Source organism: Aethina tumida, chromosome 1 (genome assembly GCF_024364675.1).
Source record: "Aethina tumida isolate Nest 87 chromosome 1, icAetTumi1.1, whole genome shotgun sequence".
Taxonomy (NCBI): Eukaryota; Metazoa; Arthropoda; class Insecta; order Coleoptera; family Nitidulidae; genus Aethina; species Aethina tumida.
In genome coordinates, this window is record NC_065435.1 from 32,800,634 (window position 1) to 32,817,919 (window position 17,286).

Consider the following 17,286-nt stretch of genomic DNA (forward strand, 5'->3'; position numbering starts at 1 on the left):
ACCCTGTGAATCCGACAGATACAAGAGACCTTGTCTCTTGGCTGTCTAGACTTCTGCGTCTCTTTGGGACATCTTTTCTTTACTATGTAGCGATTGTTACGTACCTCTTTAATTTTCCCTTCTATTTTCCTAAACCTTTATGGTTAACTACTCTTAGGCCATGATCTTCGGATCGGTGCCCGGAGAGGGGTTTTTAGTCGGTAAAGTCCGGCACTACGTCTTGTAGATTTCCCCTTCTTTGCTCCAATAAAAAAAATCATAATTTATTCTGAAAACAAATTAATGTGTTATTTTATGGAGCGTTATTCTGTGTTTAGTTGGGAATTCCTGTAAATATAAATAATGAATTTAGCCAAAACTATTCCCTAAAAATAACAGTTGGGTACGATCGGTTTCATTTCTAGCACTACTGTAAATAAGTATTTCTTCTAATTACCATTTTCAATGAGAAAGAGCCTCATTAATAAAGAGAGAATATTTAACTATTAATTTTGAATTGAAGCGTAGGAGCAACTTCAGAGAGATGTGTTTCTTATGAAATAAAAGTTTGAAGTGATTAGAGTTTTGTGGTAAACAAATTAAGAAAACTTTTTGGTCTACTTGATTTTATGAAAAATATTGAAATATGTTTATATACAACGAAATTCAAATGTCTACAAATGAATAACGAATTAATAAATAAAACATTGAAATTTGTTTATGGCAACGGAATTCAAATATCTGCAAATGAATAATGCATAGAAATTCAAACAAAATGGTCCTGTGGCATAGACAACTGGAGTACCTACATTGTAAAGGCGTACAGGATTTGTACAGAAAGCGACTGGTACACGGTAATAAATTGGATAATGATAAATTACCCATGTGGTGTGACAATGTCAACGAGGTGAGCAAGCAAGGAAACCCTTTACTGACAGAGAAGGAAGAAGTAAGCAGTTACTGAATGTTGTTCATTCAGATATCTGCGGACCAATGCGAGTCAGACTCAGCGGTGGATCAAGATATCTTCTTACATTAATAGACGATTATAATAGGTGGTGCCAGGTTTTTTTCCATAAGTTAAAGAGAGAAGCTTTTGAAAAATTTAAGGAGTACAAAAGAACTGTCGAAAAACAAACTGGTAATGAAATTAAGAGAGAATTAGCTGAGAAATTGAAGATCAAAGATTGCTAGGTTTTTCTTTAGAATAGAAATTAACCAAAGTAAGAGAGGAGTAAGACTTAAACAAAAAAAATATATTTTAGAGAAATTCAGAATGGTAGATTGCAATCCAATTAAAACACCGTATGACTGCCACTCAAAATTTAACAGAGATTTAAAACCATTCAAAGACCCCACACGATACAGAGAATTAATTGGTACTCTAATGTACTCTAATGTAACCGATCAAAACTGGGGCTTTACAATAATTAGCTGTGTCGTTGGATGTGGTACCGCCTTCCTTTCTGCGAATAGAACCTGGATTTGAGCCTCCTTTTCCTTTTCTTATTTCACGGTTCTTGTCTTTTAATAGGAACTTTAATAGGGTCACTAAATAAAAACGAAAATATCACTACCAACACTCTGCCATTGATAACCACAGAAAAGTCTCTTATTGTTAGCGACTTATGTCAATTGTTCAAAGTGTGGGTAGCAACCAGGGAATACTGTTGAAAATTACAATTTTTTTTTTTGGGTTGTTCGTCCTTCATTTGTCTGAATTTAGTTATAATAGTTACCATAATCGAAAGAGAAGAGTTGTTAATTTGTTAAACTATGTGTAGGGTCCGGAAAAAAGAAGACAACTTTTTTCTAAATTACATATTTCGAATAAGGTTTAATTGGACATTGGATGTTTCGTTTATATTTTAACGTCTGGCATATGTCACAAAGAAACGTAATCTTAACAACATAAATGTTATTTTCTTTTATTTGATAAACAAAATTCCTTCATTGCTATTGAAACTTGAAAGTTCGCAAAATGTCACTCAATCCCACACCCACTCCCAAATGTTCGTTTAGTTTTGTAATTACTAATTAATTAAAATTTTATTTATGTGTATATACATCTGGTTGTCCTGTTTTCAATTTCATCCCTCACGTCGTCGGTATCACATATTCAAACTAAATTATAATAGTTGGAACTTCTCTTAGCAGCAATCTATTCTAATGGAAATATAAAGTTAACAAAGTTAACAAAAACAATTTCTTTTCACATGTTAATTATCTGTCAGAATCACAGACAGTTTTTGTATGTCGACGATAGACCTGCAACTAATTTGATTTCCGTGACTTTCAGGACAAGTAATCGAGTAATTGTTTAAATATTCCTAACGAGTTCCTATGGAGTCCGCACGTTTTGACAACTCTGGGAATTTTGACAGCAAATGTGAGAGTATTTCGTTCTTCTTAATTGCTGTACTTATAATCGCGATACCGATTATGGAAAGAGGTTATTTTATTCGACAAAACATCGCAGAACCTGGGATCCTACAGCAGTATTTGTGTAAAAAGCTACTTTAATGTGTGGGAAAAAGCACCAAGATATGCTCCAGCTTTTCTTTTACATTTACCCAAATTCATTGTAGCTTGAGCCGAACCAACTTTTCTAGAAAAACTACCGCCCAATCTATTACTCATTTTTAAATTTCAAACACATTAGATTAATATCTTTTATCTAAAGTATAACTTGCGAATATGGTGTTGATTAATTTTTTTATAAAAACTAATCACTTTACATTACAATCGTTATCATTATTTACAGTGGAAAAATTACTTGTCAAATCCAGCCCATTTAGTTTAGCAAACAATAAATCATAGCAGATTCTATCAAATGCCTTTTAAATGTCTGTATAAACAGCATCAACCTGTAAATGATTTTCAAGAGCACCAACTGTCGAGAGGTTATAAATAAGAAGGTTGGTCGCAGAAGATTTACATTTGCAAAATTCATGTTGACTCTCATTTATAATATTTTGGAACTATGGCATAATTATTTTGGAAATGATTTTTTTGGACAATTTTGGAAAACAACAAGTAAACTACCTCCATCCTTTAAGGTAGGTATAACAAACGATTTTTTACGTACGTTAGGAAATAAAGTAGATTTTAAAAACATTTTAAATTTCATTGTTAGAGGCTTTGTTAATGAGAATCCACAATTCATTCAATACTGTAGAAGGAATATCATAAGGACCTCTATTACTAGATAAATCAAGACTTCTGAGTTCATTGAAAACATCAATCTGGACAAAATTATAATTAACTTTTTGAATATAAACAAAAATATTAGATTTGTGTCTGCATTGAAGGCTAAAAAGTGAAACAAACAGCTAACGAAGTGTAAATACTTATTTCTTTTGTTGTTTTTGTCTTTCCAATGACGAAATTGTAAGAAGTTATCAAATAATTGTTCAAGATCAGTTTTGAAATCAAATGATATTTTGTACATATTCAGGTTTCAACAGCAATGAAGGCGATATGTTTATTAATCAAAAGTAAAACATACTTTTGTTGTCTGAAGAATATGCATCGACAAAAGTGTGTGAATTGTTAATTAGACATTGCTATTCCTAACAAATATCAAAATTTTATATATTTTCTTTGATAAGATAATAATAACACTTAAACATCTTTTTTAGCTGCTTTTTTTCAATTCTGTTAAACTTATAAATTCACATCACATAATTAGGACCTTCCCACTTTCCGAATATTTTGGCAAATTGAAATAACCTCTCTCAGTAATTCGCCAAAGAGCATTATAGGATTGAACACCAAACAAAACGAAATTACACAAAGATCAGTTGCCAAGATTGTCAATGAGCTGTCAAAAAATATTAACCGAAACTGAGATCTGAGACGGCTAATCATGAGCGCTGTTTGTTCCCAAACCAATTTAAAAGTTACTTCTCTATGAGAAGTCTCTTCTAATTCTTAGTCTACTTGGATTAAAATACTTTAATGCAATTCGATATACATAAATTTGAACACTGAATCATAACTGGTGGGGTGCATCGTAGTTAGACAATTTCGACATCACCTCCTTGGGGGTGTCCGAGTTCCTGAGTTTTGGAGCTGGAAGACTTTGCAGGAGTGGGGGTGGCTGGTTGGGATAAAGATTTGGGATTAGCGTTATCAACTCTTCTCTTTCGATTATGGTAACTATTATAACTAAATTCAGACAGAAGAAGGACGAACAACTCAAAGAAAAATTGATACTATTAACAATATTCCCTGGTTGCACTTTGAACAATTGACAAAAGTCGCTAACAATAAGAGACCTTTCCGTCGTTACCAATGGCAGCGGTTACAATCGTCATTTATCCAAATTTGAGTGGCAACTACGGAATGAAATTGCACATTGATACTTGGAAGCCCTCTGTATAGATGCCCTAACGCAAGCGTCATGCTACGCAGGGTTTTTAGTTCTTAGTTTTTAGTCTTTGGCGTTTCTAGCCGAGTGCACACTTTGTAATAATATAATAAACGTTTAGTGTTCTTGTAACATCGACTTTTAATCTCATCACACTCACACCTCAGTTTTCAAAAGTGTTTGTAGTGATATTTTTGTTTTTATTTAGTGTCCCTTTTTGTCTGAATTTAGTTAGTTACCAAATTCAGACAAATGAAAATTTTGTTTACTTGTCTGGTAACCTTGGTTACCAATTCAAGAAACAACTGAATTAAATTTTTGTTTTCGTACTATAAACAGTTTAATAACCAAATTAGCGATAATGAAATGGGAAAACAGCAAGTGTGCCTGCAAAAGTCGAGTGGTTCCGAATCCTATTGAAACCGGACGGCACATCGCCAGTTCCGTTCTACAAGAAGTTCCTACTAAGAGACAAAAACCTTGAAAGATGGAAAGGAAAAGGCGGTTCAAATCCAGGTTCTATTGGCAGAAAGAAAGGTCAACCGCCCGGTAAACCCTGAGCACGACTCCGTTCCAAGTTCCGAAAGAGTTGACTATCTAAAGTAAGTAACAACAGCAAAATTCGGCAAAGCGCCACTGACCCCCAAATGGAGTTAGACATAACGTTCGTACTTCTGCTTGAATTTAGTTATAAGAGTTGCCATATTCAGACAAAGGAGAAGAGTTGTTAATTTGGCTGGTAACCTCGGTTACTAAACCAATAAACCATGTGTAGAGTCCACGAAAAAGATAAGCCAAGAAGTACCCGAATACGTCTAGTATTCTAGTAAGATTAAAATCTCGGAACTAGAGGGTGAATTACAACGAATGAAAGTAAGTAATGCAGTAAGCTGTCTGCCTATGGAGGTGTTCTCGAAATCCTGACGACGCACCCCTGTGCTCACCGAAAGGACACGGAAGCACTGGAAGTATTTGTTTCCATTAAGGTCAAAATACAAAAGTTAATAGTTAGAATATGCCTGCTTACAAGGCGACGTGGAATGATAATGCAAGGTACTCAGTAAAACGCTTATTGACTATCTTACAACATTGGTGGGCTGTATACAACTAACTCTGCTCTTACAACTTAACTCTGTTTCTATAACTACGCTCTTCTATTGTTTTTATTCTCCGTTGTCATCACAACCGTTATACACGATGTCTAGATATTCTAACATAACTTGCCTCGAGTGAATTGGACCAATGATGAGTAAGTTTAGTGTTTGCATGAGTACTGAGGTTTACACTTTAAACTATCAATTATCATTGGTTGATTGTGTCTTATGAAATTTTATACAATATGTTCCTATTTTATCTACATGTAAAAAAATTAAGAACTAAGTTTCCTAAGTTGTTCTCCAAAGAGCTTATAAAATTAACTATTCGTTATTCATTTGTAGACGTTTGAATTCCGTTCCCATAAACAAATTTTAATGTTTTATTTATTAATTCGTTATTCATTTGTGGACATTTGAATTTCGTTGTCATAAACTAATTTCAATTTTGTTCATAAAATCAGGTAGACCAAAAAGTTTTCTTTACTTGTTTACCACCAAACTTTAATCAGTTCAAACTTTTGTTTCATACGAACCACATCTCTCTGAAGTTGCTCCTACGCTTCAATTCAAAATTATTAGTTAAATATTCTCGCTTTTATTAATGAGTCCCTACCTCATTGGAAAAGATAATCGGAAGAAATACTTGTGTATAGTAATGCTAGAAATGAAACAGATCGTATCAAACTGTTATTTTTAGGTAATATTTTTGTCTAAATTCATTAATTTACTTACAGGAATCCCAACTAAACAAAGAATAAGTACTTTCATGTATATGACGCTCCTTAAAACAACACATTAATACCTAATTAATTTGTTTTGAGAATAAATTAAGATTTAAATCTTAAAGTACGATGCAAAAAGCAAATGGTGTCAAGATTCTAGTGACCCAAGAATTGGATTTAAATGTAAGTATAATTTTCATCTGTATTCAAGATTTTTATAATTAATGACATATTTTATGTTAAAACACACATTTAAATTATATAATTTAAATGAAAAACAAATAAAATTGGTATATTTAATTAAATTAATCTCTAATATTAATTTTATATATCTTTTTTAAAGTATTTCGACGATTCGTTGGGCACGACGAGTTACGTTCACATGGAAAGGCTGATTACCATCATATAAGTGAAGATGAAATGAGCCACGACAAAACCTGACAACATCGGCAAATATTTTCTCTGAGGCTATGAAATATGAATAAAAATCCAAGAAATCCGAAAAAAGTACAAAAAAAAATCACAATAAAGAAGAAAACATCATTACCAAGAAACCGTATTCAAAAGTTCTACCAAAAAGACTGAGGACTGGAATGTTTCCATTGGAGTTCCACATATCTATCTCTGTATATAGCAAGTACTTTCATTTTATGGAAATGTTTCCATAGTGTGGATCTAGGTTTCAACCCATCTATCATCTGAGAATGAAGCTTGTTTATAGCAATTATAATTTTAGATTAGTGCCGAAGTAATTTTTCCTTATATTTTAATCTGTACTGTAATCACTAAATGTGTTTCCTAAAAAAATATGTTCCGTATAACTCAGTACCTCCACTGAATAGCTGAAGGTTAAAAAAATCGACAATGGGTCGAAACCATTTATTAACAACCAAACTTATTTTAAATTAACCACATAACTTAAAGGTACACAAAGTAGTTTTATTTGGAAAGTTATATTATATACAAATATTTGGGAATCACATTTATAGTCATTTAGTGTGGGTTGAAATATAAGGATGAATTTGATTCGGAACAGTTCTACCATTTGGTATAAATCATCTCATCTCGATATTTCTTAGCTCTGTCAATTTGTTGACACTGTGGATTCAAACGAATAGAATTATACCAAAAAATATAACTGAACCACAACTTGATGTAATATTAATACAATGTAAGATCAAATCAAATTTACTTGAAAGACGACATCCCTCACCTCTCTTAGCAACAAAATATATATCGGCATTTAAGTATAAAGTTAACAATGTTAACAAAAACAATTTCTATTCACATGTTAATTATCTGCAGAATCACAGACAGTATTTCTTTGATTCATAATAAATGTCGACGAGAGATCTGCAACTGATTTGATTTCAGTGACTCGTAATCGAAACCTTCAGACAGTAGGTTGCTATTATTGTAAATGTTTAAATATTTCACCTTTTTAAATCAAAAGATAATTCACCTAGTTGATTCTTTAAGCAAGAATTTGTGAGCGGCAAATTTCAACTAGGTACTGAAATTTTTCTATCACGTTTGGTTGGATTATTACCCTCAAATAACACTAAGATACCAATCTTTCCAAATTTGCTAATTTTATGTCAAAATTTAATTAGATTCCTCATCTCTAGATGACAACTTCAAATAATGTCAGCACATTTTATTAACAAAATCATGAAAAAGTGATTTCTACTTTACAATTTGCTGATTTACAATCTTTGTTCAGATGAAATTTATAATTAATAGCTCTATCATTTGTAATTTTGTTGAAATTTTCATCTACGTTTGTGCATATATATTTTAAGTGTCTCCACGTTTTCTTGAGTGCTGACAAATTGGACAACTTGGCCTTAGTTGCTGATTTATAATCGCGATTCTAGGAACCTGGGATCCTATTAATTAGTATTTTTCTAAAAAATCTTTATAAACATTCAAGAGGTGAAACACAATTTACTTTACCTACATGCTCCATACTTGCTTTAAAATAAAGTTCAAATCGTGGTGGTGAATCAAAACTTGAAGATTGTGATGCACAATATAAATTGAACTTTGCGAATGTTATTTGATGGGATAAGAACCCTTTAGAAGATAAATAAAAGTTTTTTGTGCTCTTCGCAATAACTAAATGAACAAGTTTAGAAGGTAAATTTACCAAAAAATAGTTTTGTACATAATCTGGGTTCAATAGCAACGAAGGCAGTTCTTCTTCCTTTCTATTTACCTGGAAGAATATCATCATCTGACACATGTCTGATCGGTATTCCAAATAAATGCTTTTCTAAGAAAATTGTGTCTCAATTCTTGACTCTGTTATAGCGTAAGCTTTATTTTCAATAATAAGATGTTTTTTCGCATTGTAAATTAAATTGTATCAGAAGAATGTTTCACTGTTAACTGTCGCAGAAGGATAGCTCCTCCATTATTATTATAGAATCCTGTGTTCAGAATATCTCGATAATTTAGAATCATCTTTCTATATTTGGTATCGCCAATATAAAATCGACCAACAAGCAAAATGAAATAACTGAAATATCAGTTGTCAGTTAGTTTACAAAACAAACGTACAGGACTAGAGTTCTCAAAATCTTATTCTCCTGTTTTAAGAAATTGTTAGTAAATAATTTCATTATTTATTCCATATGGTATTACTCAAGCCTTAACCATTATGTTAAACCCTACACATTTTCCATTTAAATTCAATCCATTGATGTTAATCATCAAATTTGACTCTTTTAAGAAATTATGTGTTATGAATTACATCTGAAATAAATTGATGGCGTGTTTGTAGTTGTTGAGTTTTTGAATGATGAGATACCTAGTGTTCTCAAGTTTCACAGCATCTCTTGAATGTTGAAACTGTTAATATTTCAAATTAAGTTGTAGGAACAATTGTAAATAACAGTTGCTAATTTACAATAAGTGTTGTATTGTTTTTTAAATTTGATTTCCCTTAGCTACATAATTTGTTGCATTTATTCAATCATATTGGAACAGTTACACTAATAACAAAATATATCTATTTTAGAGCTCTGATTTCAAATAGTGTTAATTCGTCATGAAATTCTCGAAAATCAAGTCACATGAAAAATTCCCGTGGGCTTTAATTTTGCTGAATAAAAATATTACCAATCATATTAAAATTCATTTAAGTAAAGTTAGGCATATGATATATTATCAAAACACCAAGATGTCTTAAAAACTGTAAAAAAGAATTCCGATTTGTATATATATCAAAAGTTAATCAAAGTTATACAATATTACATAGTACAGAGAGTATTTAGTGTACAATATCGTGTTATATATACCGCCCCTTTGGTTAACTGAATCAGTGCACTACATCGACGTATAATCAAATTGAGTCATCCCTAATTAAAAATCGCTCCGTTATTTTCCTTCTTTCAAAAAAACCTTTGGTCACTGTGTTTTTCAATCTCTTCTACACTATGATATATTCAATCAATTTTTGAAGATAATTTTTGCAATACCCTCAAAAATTATTTCTTTTTACAGATGGCAAATTTAAATAAAGCATCCTAAGAACTCCATGTACATCCCAACGCATATGGAGAGTTACTACCACGATTTTAACATATTTTTAAAGCAAGTATGGAGCATATAGGTAAAGCAAGTAAATTGTGTCTCACTTCTTGAATGTCTATAAGAGCATAAACTTTCATTTCAATTATGATATTATTATTATTATTATTATAGATATTTTAGAAGAATACTGCTTAATAGGATACAAGGGTCCGCGATGTTTGGTAGTATAAAATACCTTCATTCTATGATCAGTATCGCGAATAAGCAGAACGAAAATACTCCATCTTTAGTTCTCGATGTTGTCAGTGTGTTGCCAAAACACGCATACTGTCAAGAAAATATGGAGACACCAAAAATATATATGCACCAAAGTAGATGAAAATTTTAGCACAACTGCAAATGATAAAGCCATTAATTATAAGTTTCAACCGAACAAAGATTGCAAATCAAAATTTACGCAGAAGATTGTAAAATAGAAATTACTATTTTATGATTTGGTTTATAAGTTGTGTTGATTTTATTTGAATTTGTCATCCAGACATGAGGAATCTAAATAATTTGCGATATAAAATTATCAAATATGGAAAGATTAGTATATCATTTGAGGGTGATAACCAATGTTGAAAAAGAAAATTTCAGTGTTGAAATCTGTCGCTCAGTTATTCAAGCTGAGAGAATCACCTACGTGAATTTACTGTTGATTTAAAAAGGTGAAATATTTAAACAGTTACAAAAATAGCAACTTACTGTCTGAAGGTTTAGATTACGTGCCCTGAAAGTCACTGAAATCAAATCAGTTGCAGATCATTTATTTCGAGTTTCAATAGCAGCCAATTGTTTGTCAAAAAAAAAACATTTATGTTGCTAAGATTACGTTTCCTTATGACATATGTCAGAACTATTTAATTTAGAAAAAAAGTTGTCTTCTCCCAAGCAAAACTTGATTTGATTCTTATAATGTACTTCACCAAATTGTGGTTCAGTTATATCTTTTCTTATAATTCTATTCGTTTTAATCCACAGTGTCAGCAAATTGACAGAGCAAAGGAATATCGTGATGATTTTTCGATTTGTTATAATATTGTTGATGGTGGAACTGTTTCGAATCAATCTCATCCTTATATTTCAACCTACACTGGAAGACTATAAATGAGATTCACAAATAATTAAATATAACTTAACTTTACAAATAAAATTACTTAGTTTAACTTAAGTCGACAATTTAGTTTGGTGTTATAAAATGGTTTCGACACATTGTCGATTTTTTCAACCTCCAGTTATTCAGTAGAAAGATTTACAGCTATATACAACGTAATTATTTATGATATAAACACAATTATTTAGGAAACGCATTTACCGTCATAAAGTACAGATTACAATAGGAAAAATTTCTTCGTCACAATTATAAAATTATAATTATTATAAACATGCTTAATTCTCAAAATGAAAGTACCTGCTTTATACACAGACAGATATGTGGAACTCCAAAGGGAACATTCCAGTCCTCAGCCTTTTCGGTAGAACTTTTGGTAATGCTGTTTTCTTCTTTATTGGGATTTTTTCTTGTACTTTTTTTGATTTCTTGGATTTTTTTTTTCATATTTCCCGATATCGTGTGGCTTTGTCATAGCTCATTTCATCTTCATTTATATGACAGTAATCAGTCTGTCAAAGTGTAACTAATTCCTGATGTCCAACGAATCGTCGAAATAGTTTGTTTTCTATTTAAATTAAATAATTTAATTGTGTGTGTTTTAGCATAAAATATATCATTAATTATAAAAATCTTGAATACAGATGAAAATTATACGTACAATTAAATCCAATTCTTGGACCACTAGAATCTTTCCACCATTTGCCTTTTACATAGTACTTTCAGATTTCAATCTTAATTTATTGAATTTATTCTGAAAACAAATTATGTATAAGAGAGGTATGTTTCGATATGAACTGATTAAAGTTTGGTGGTAACCAAATAAAGAAATCTTTTTGTGCTACTTGATTTTATGAAAAATATTTAAATTTGTTTATGACAACGAAATTCAAATATCTGCAAAGGAATAACGAATTGTTAATGTCATAAGCCCTTTATAGAACAACTTAAGAAACATAGTTCTTAAATATTTTTACAGGTAGATCAAGTTGGAACATATTGTATAAAATTTCATAAGATTTGTGCTCACAATCATTAACATCCATATTGCTAAAAAGTAAATCCCAATCAACTAATGATAAGTGATAGTTTAATGAGTAAACCTCAGAACTCATGAAAACACTATACTCATCATTAGTCCAATTCACTCGGGGCAGGTTTCAATCTCCAGTTACTAAAAATATATCCACTGATGCACAATGATTGGAATAAAAATCAGAACCAGATGCTGGTAAACTGTTCCAATTATTCACTTTTGGCTTTTGACCTTAATGGATATAAAGACTTCCAGTACTTTCATGTCCTTTCGGTGAGCACAGGGGTGCGTCATCATCAGACGATTTCGACATCACCTTTATAGGCGTGACCCACTTCGTGGAAAACTTGCGTTTTGGAGGTGTGGGGTGGCTAGTTGGGAGAAAGGATTGGTGTTAGAAGTAGGAGTATTTCCAGGATTTACCGAAGGTGTCTGCAGTTTAGCAGACAGCTTACTGCATTACATACTTTCATTCATTGTAGTTCACCCTCTAGTTCCGATATTTTAATCTTAAGGCCTCTTGAAGCGCCGGCAGACCAGTTTTGTCCTTCAGACACGGCGCCCAAGTCGTGCCGGTTCGAATATCCGTACCGATACGACGATCCCCGACTGAGACCGTCCCGATTCACATCCGGGACAATGCAGTAAGTTTTCTTATGTTTTTTAAATTTTATATAAATGTCCTTAGATACATACTTTATTGTCACTCATGGTTAATCATAATAAAATCTATAAATAAATAAAAATTTATCTGAGTTTGAATCCGAATATAAACGCACACTGGTAAAAAGTAATATTTTTCAAGGAAATAAATAATATACATTAGGGCAAATTTTAATATTGATAAGGTTAGGTTTGGGAGAAAACAGCACTAATGATTAGCCGTCTCAGATCTCAGTTTCGGTTAATATTTTTTGACAGCTCATTGACAATCTTGGCAACTGATCTTTGTGTAATTTCGTTTTGTTTGGTGTCCAATAATTTAATGCTCTAAAGGCGAATTACTGAGAGAGGTTATTTCAATTTGCCAAAATATGCGGAAAGTAGGAAGGTCCTAATTATGTGATGTGAATTTATAAGTTTAACAAAATTGAAAAAAAGCAGCTAAAAAAGATGTTTAAGTTTTATTATTATCTTATCAAAGAATATATATAAAATTTTGATATTTGTTAGGAATAGCAATGTCTAATTAACAATTCACACACTTTTGTCGATGCATATTCTTCAGACAACAAAAGTATGTTTTACTTTTGATTAATAAACATATCGCCTTCATTGCTGTTGAAACCTGAATATGTACAAAATATCATTTGATTTCAAAACTTATCTTGTACAATTATTTGATAACTTCTTAAAATTTCGTCATTGAAAAGACAAAAACAACAAAAGATATAAGTATTTACACTTCGTTAGCTGTTTGTTTCACTTTTTTGTCTTCAATGCAGACACAAATCTAATATTTTTGTTTATATTCAAAACGTAATTATAATTTTGTCCAGATTGATGTTTTCAATGAACTCAGAAGTCTTTATTTATCTAGTAATAGAGGTCCTCATGATATTCTTTCTACAGTATTGAATGAATTGTGGATTTTCATTAACAAAGCCTCTAACAATGAAACTTAATATGTTTTTAAAATCTACTTTATTTCCTAACGTACGTAAAAAATCATTTGTTATACCTATCTTAAAGGATGGAGATAGTTTACTTGTTGTTTTCCAAGATTGTCCAAAAAAATCATTTCCAAAATAATTATGCCATAGTTCCAAAATATTATAAATGAGAGTCTACATGAATTTTGCAAATATAAATCTTCTGCGACCAACCTTCTTATTTATAAACTCTCGACAGTTGGTGCTCTTGAAAATCATTTACAGGTTGATGCTGTTTATACAGACATTTAAAAGGCATTTGATAGAATCTGCCATGATTTATTGTTTGCTAAACTAAATGGGCTGGATTTGACAAGTAATTTTTCCACTGTAAATAATCATAACGATTGTAATGTAAAGTGATTAGTTTTTATAAAAAAATTAATCAACAACATATTCGCAAGTTATACTTTAGATAAAAGATATTAATGTAATGTGTTTGAAATTTAAAAATGAGTAATAGATTGGGCGGTAGTTTTTCTAGAAAGGTTGGTTCGGCTCAAGCTACAATGAATTTGGGTAAATGTAAAAGAAAAGCTGGAGCATATCTTGGTGCTTTTGCCCACATATTAAAGTAGCTTTTTACACAAATACTGCTGTGGGATCCCAGGTTCTGCGATGTTTTGTCGTATAAAATAAACTCTTTCCATAATCGGTATCGCGATTATAAGTACAGCAATTAAGAACGAAACGAAATACTCTCACATTAGCTGTCAAAATTCCCAGAGTTGTCAAAACGTGCGGACTCCATAGGAACTCGTTAGGAATATTTAAACAATTACAATAATGGCAACTTGATGCCATTATTGTGGAGATGTCGATTACTAGTCCTGAAAGTTACGGAAATAAAATTAGTTGCAGATCTATCGTCGACATACAAAAACTGTCTGTGATTCTGACAGATAATTAACATGTGAAAAGAAATTGTTTTTGTTAACTTTGTTAACTTTATATTTCCATTAGAATAGATTGCTGCTAAGAGAAGTTCCAACTATTATAATTTAATTTGAATATGTGATACGAGGGATGAAATTGACGTGAGGGATGAAATTGAAAACAGGATAACTAGATGTTATATACACATAAATAAAATTTTAATTAATTAGTAATTACAAAACTAAACGAACATTTGGGAGTGGGTGTGGGATTGAGTGACATTTTGCGAACTTTCAAGTTTCAATTACAACGAAGGAATTTTGTTTATCAAATAAAAGAAAATAACATTTATGTTGCTAAGATTACGTTTCCTTGTGACATGTGCCGACGTTACAATATAAACAAAACATGTCCAATTAAACCTTATTCGAAATATGTAATTTATAAAAAGTTGTGTTCTTTCAAGTAAATTTGATTTATTTCTTTCATAGTATTGTGGTTCAGTTATATTTTTAATATATTTCTATTTGTTTTAATCGAAAGTGTCAACAAATTGACAGAGAAAAGAAATATCGAGATGATTTTTCGATTTGTTATAATAACTTTAATGACAGTGATTCATTTATTTAACGACCACGTTACAAATTACATCTGTGTGTGAAATGATATGGTCAAATGTCACGTGTTGATTACCAGGAAACTTTTGCACAAACAGTCAGGTGAGATTCAATACGATTGTTACTATCTGTGGCTGTACAAAATAATCACAAAATCAAGTAACTAGACGTAAAGACAGCATTTTTATATAGAGAACTTGAACACACCTATTTATGACTTAACAAGAAGGGTTGGATCATGACGAAAACATGGTATGTAAATTGAACAAGTCACTATATGGTTAAAACAATTCCCTCGCTGCTGGAATGCAATATTCGACTCTACACCGAAAAGAGTTTTAGTAGTAGTTTTAGTATTTATACGGAACAAATTTTAAACAGATTTGAAATGACTAATGCTAATCCTAATATTGTTCCAGTCGACCCTCACATAAAGCCGCAGTGGGAAGATACTACCTCACTTCTGCTGTTCATAATAACACAGCTTGTTCCGTCAAATTTTATTTGGCTACCATCGCAAATAATCTGACTTAGAGACAATAGATTTGTTGCCAGTTTAGGAACACATAATACTTTTGTAAAAAGCACCTTTTTGTTTTGACCTTCATCGTCATAATGGTCCAACCCCACTTGTACTGAACATTGCACAGATTATACTTTGTTGTCTGCGACTCTGATTTTATGTATGACAGGAGCCGTCGTATTTTCAAGCATGTTCTTACGTCTTGTCATGTGTGACGATGCACCGGAAGCCACTTGCCATGGGTCATTTTGGCTGGATGTTGCCTCAAACACAACAGCATATGATGAACTACTTGCTTTTTGTTGAACATTCTTGGTCCTGGATTTGCATTTGAGGACTTTTATGACCTTACTTACTTCGTTTCTTGTGGTTGTTCTTGTTGACTGAGAATACTGTTGAGTCACTTTCAGATTATTTAACATCTTGTGATAGTTTTGATTTCACAGAAATTGAAGTTATCTTCATGCCGGAGCTTTCAATAGCAATAATCATTGGTTGATGGGAGGACTCTGGTAGACCGGAGAGTAGCAATGTAACTAGCCATTCATCGTCAACTGCGAAACCAATGTTTCTGAGCTTGCGAGTATTACACATAATTTTGCTCACATATTTCTCTACGTTTTGACATACAGTATGTGAAGTATTATAGAGATCACGCAGCAGCCCATCACAGCGTGTCAACAAAGAGTCATCAAATACTTATGAAAACGTATCCCATACTTCTTTTGCAGTACTACTCTCTTGCATGTGCACGTAATTTATTTAGTCAACTAGTAAATTTATCTTAGTTTTTGCCTTTGTGTCTCGTTTTGTGTCCACAATGACACATGTGGTGGGGTCTATGCAGTTCCACAACTCCTCTTGCTGTAGGTATGTTTTTAGAGCAAATCGCCATGTTACGTAATTATCTCGGCCGGTTAACTTTTCAATTAATGCCAATTGTTTGTTTGCTGACAATTTAAGAACCCTTATTCCAGATGTTACGAGAAAACACTTTTCAATTGTCGTATTGACATTTTAGGTTAACTTCATTACTTTTCTCAGTAAGTAAGCCATTCTGGGCTTCCCTGGGCTTTTCTGGCTCCATAACCTGTTAATTTTTCTTAAAAGAATTTATTATTTCAGAAGAAAAACTTATATTTAAGAATTTAGTGTTAAAATTACAACTTAACTGTCTACAGGCGCACAATTCAAATTACAATTTTAACAGTTTATGTGTAGTTTCAGTACACTCCTACAGGTCATCACAACAGTTACAATTGGATTCCCAAGAGGAAATGAAACATTATTTGTTTTAAGATGTGTTATAATTTTTCATTCTTTATAATAGCCTAAGCTACATTGCGCTGTAAATTGAGAAGAATGCTTCAGGTAAACTACTTTTGGTTAACAAGACAGCATTAAATTAACTGAGGAATGCATATTATCGGATTTTGTAAGCTGGGTCACCTCGTTGATTAATATTTATGTGATCCCATTTTCCGCACATTTTGGCAGACTGAAATATCCTCTTTCTGTAATTCGCCAAAGAGCATTATAGGATCGGACACCAATCAAAACAATATTACACAAAGATCAGTTGTCAAGATTGTCAGTGAGTTGTCAAAAAATACGAGCCGAAACTGAGACCGAGTTCCAAGAAGTTTTCTGAGTTTTGGAGCTGGGAGACTTTGCAGGAGTAGGGGTGGGTAGTTGGGACAAAGATTTGGGATTAACGTTAGG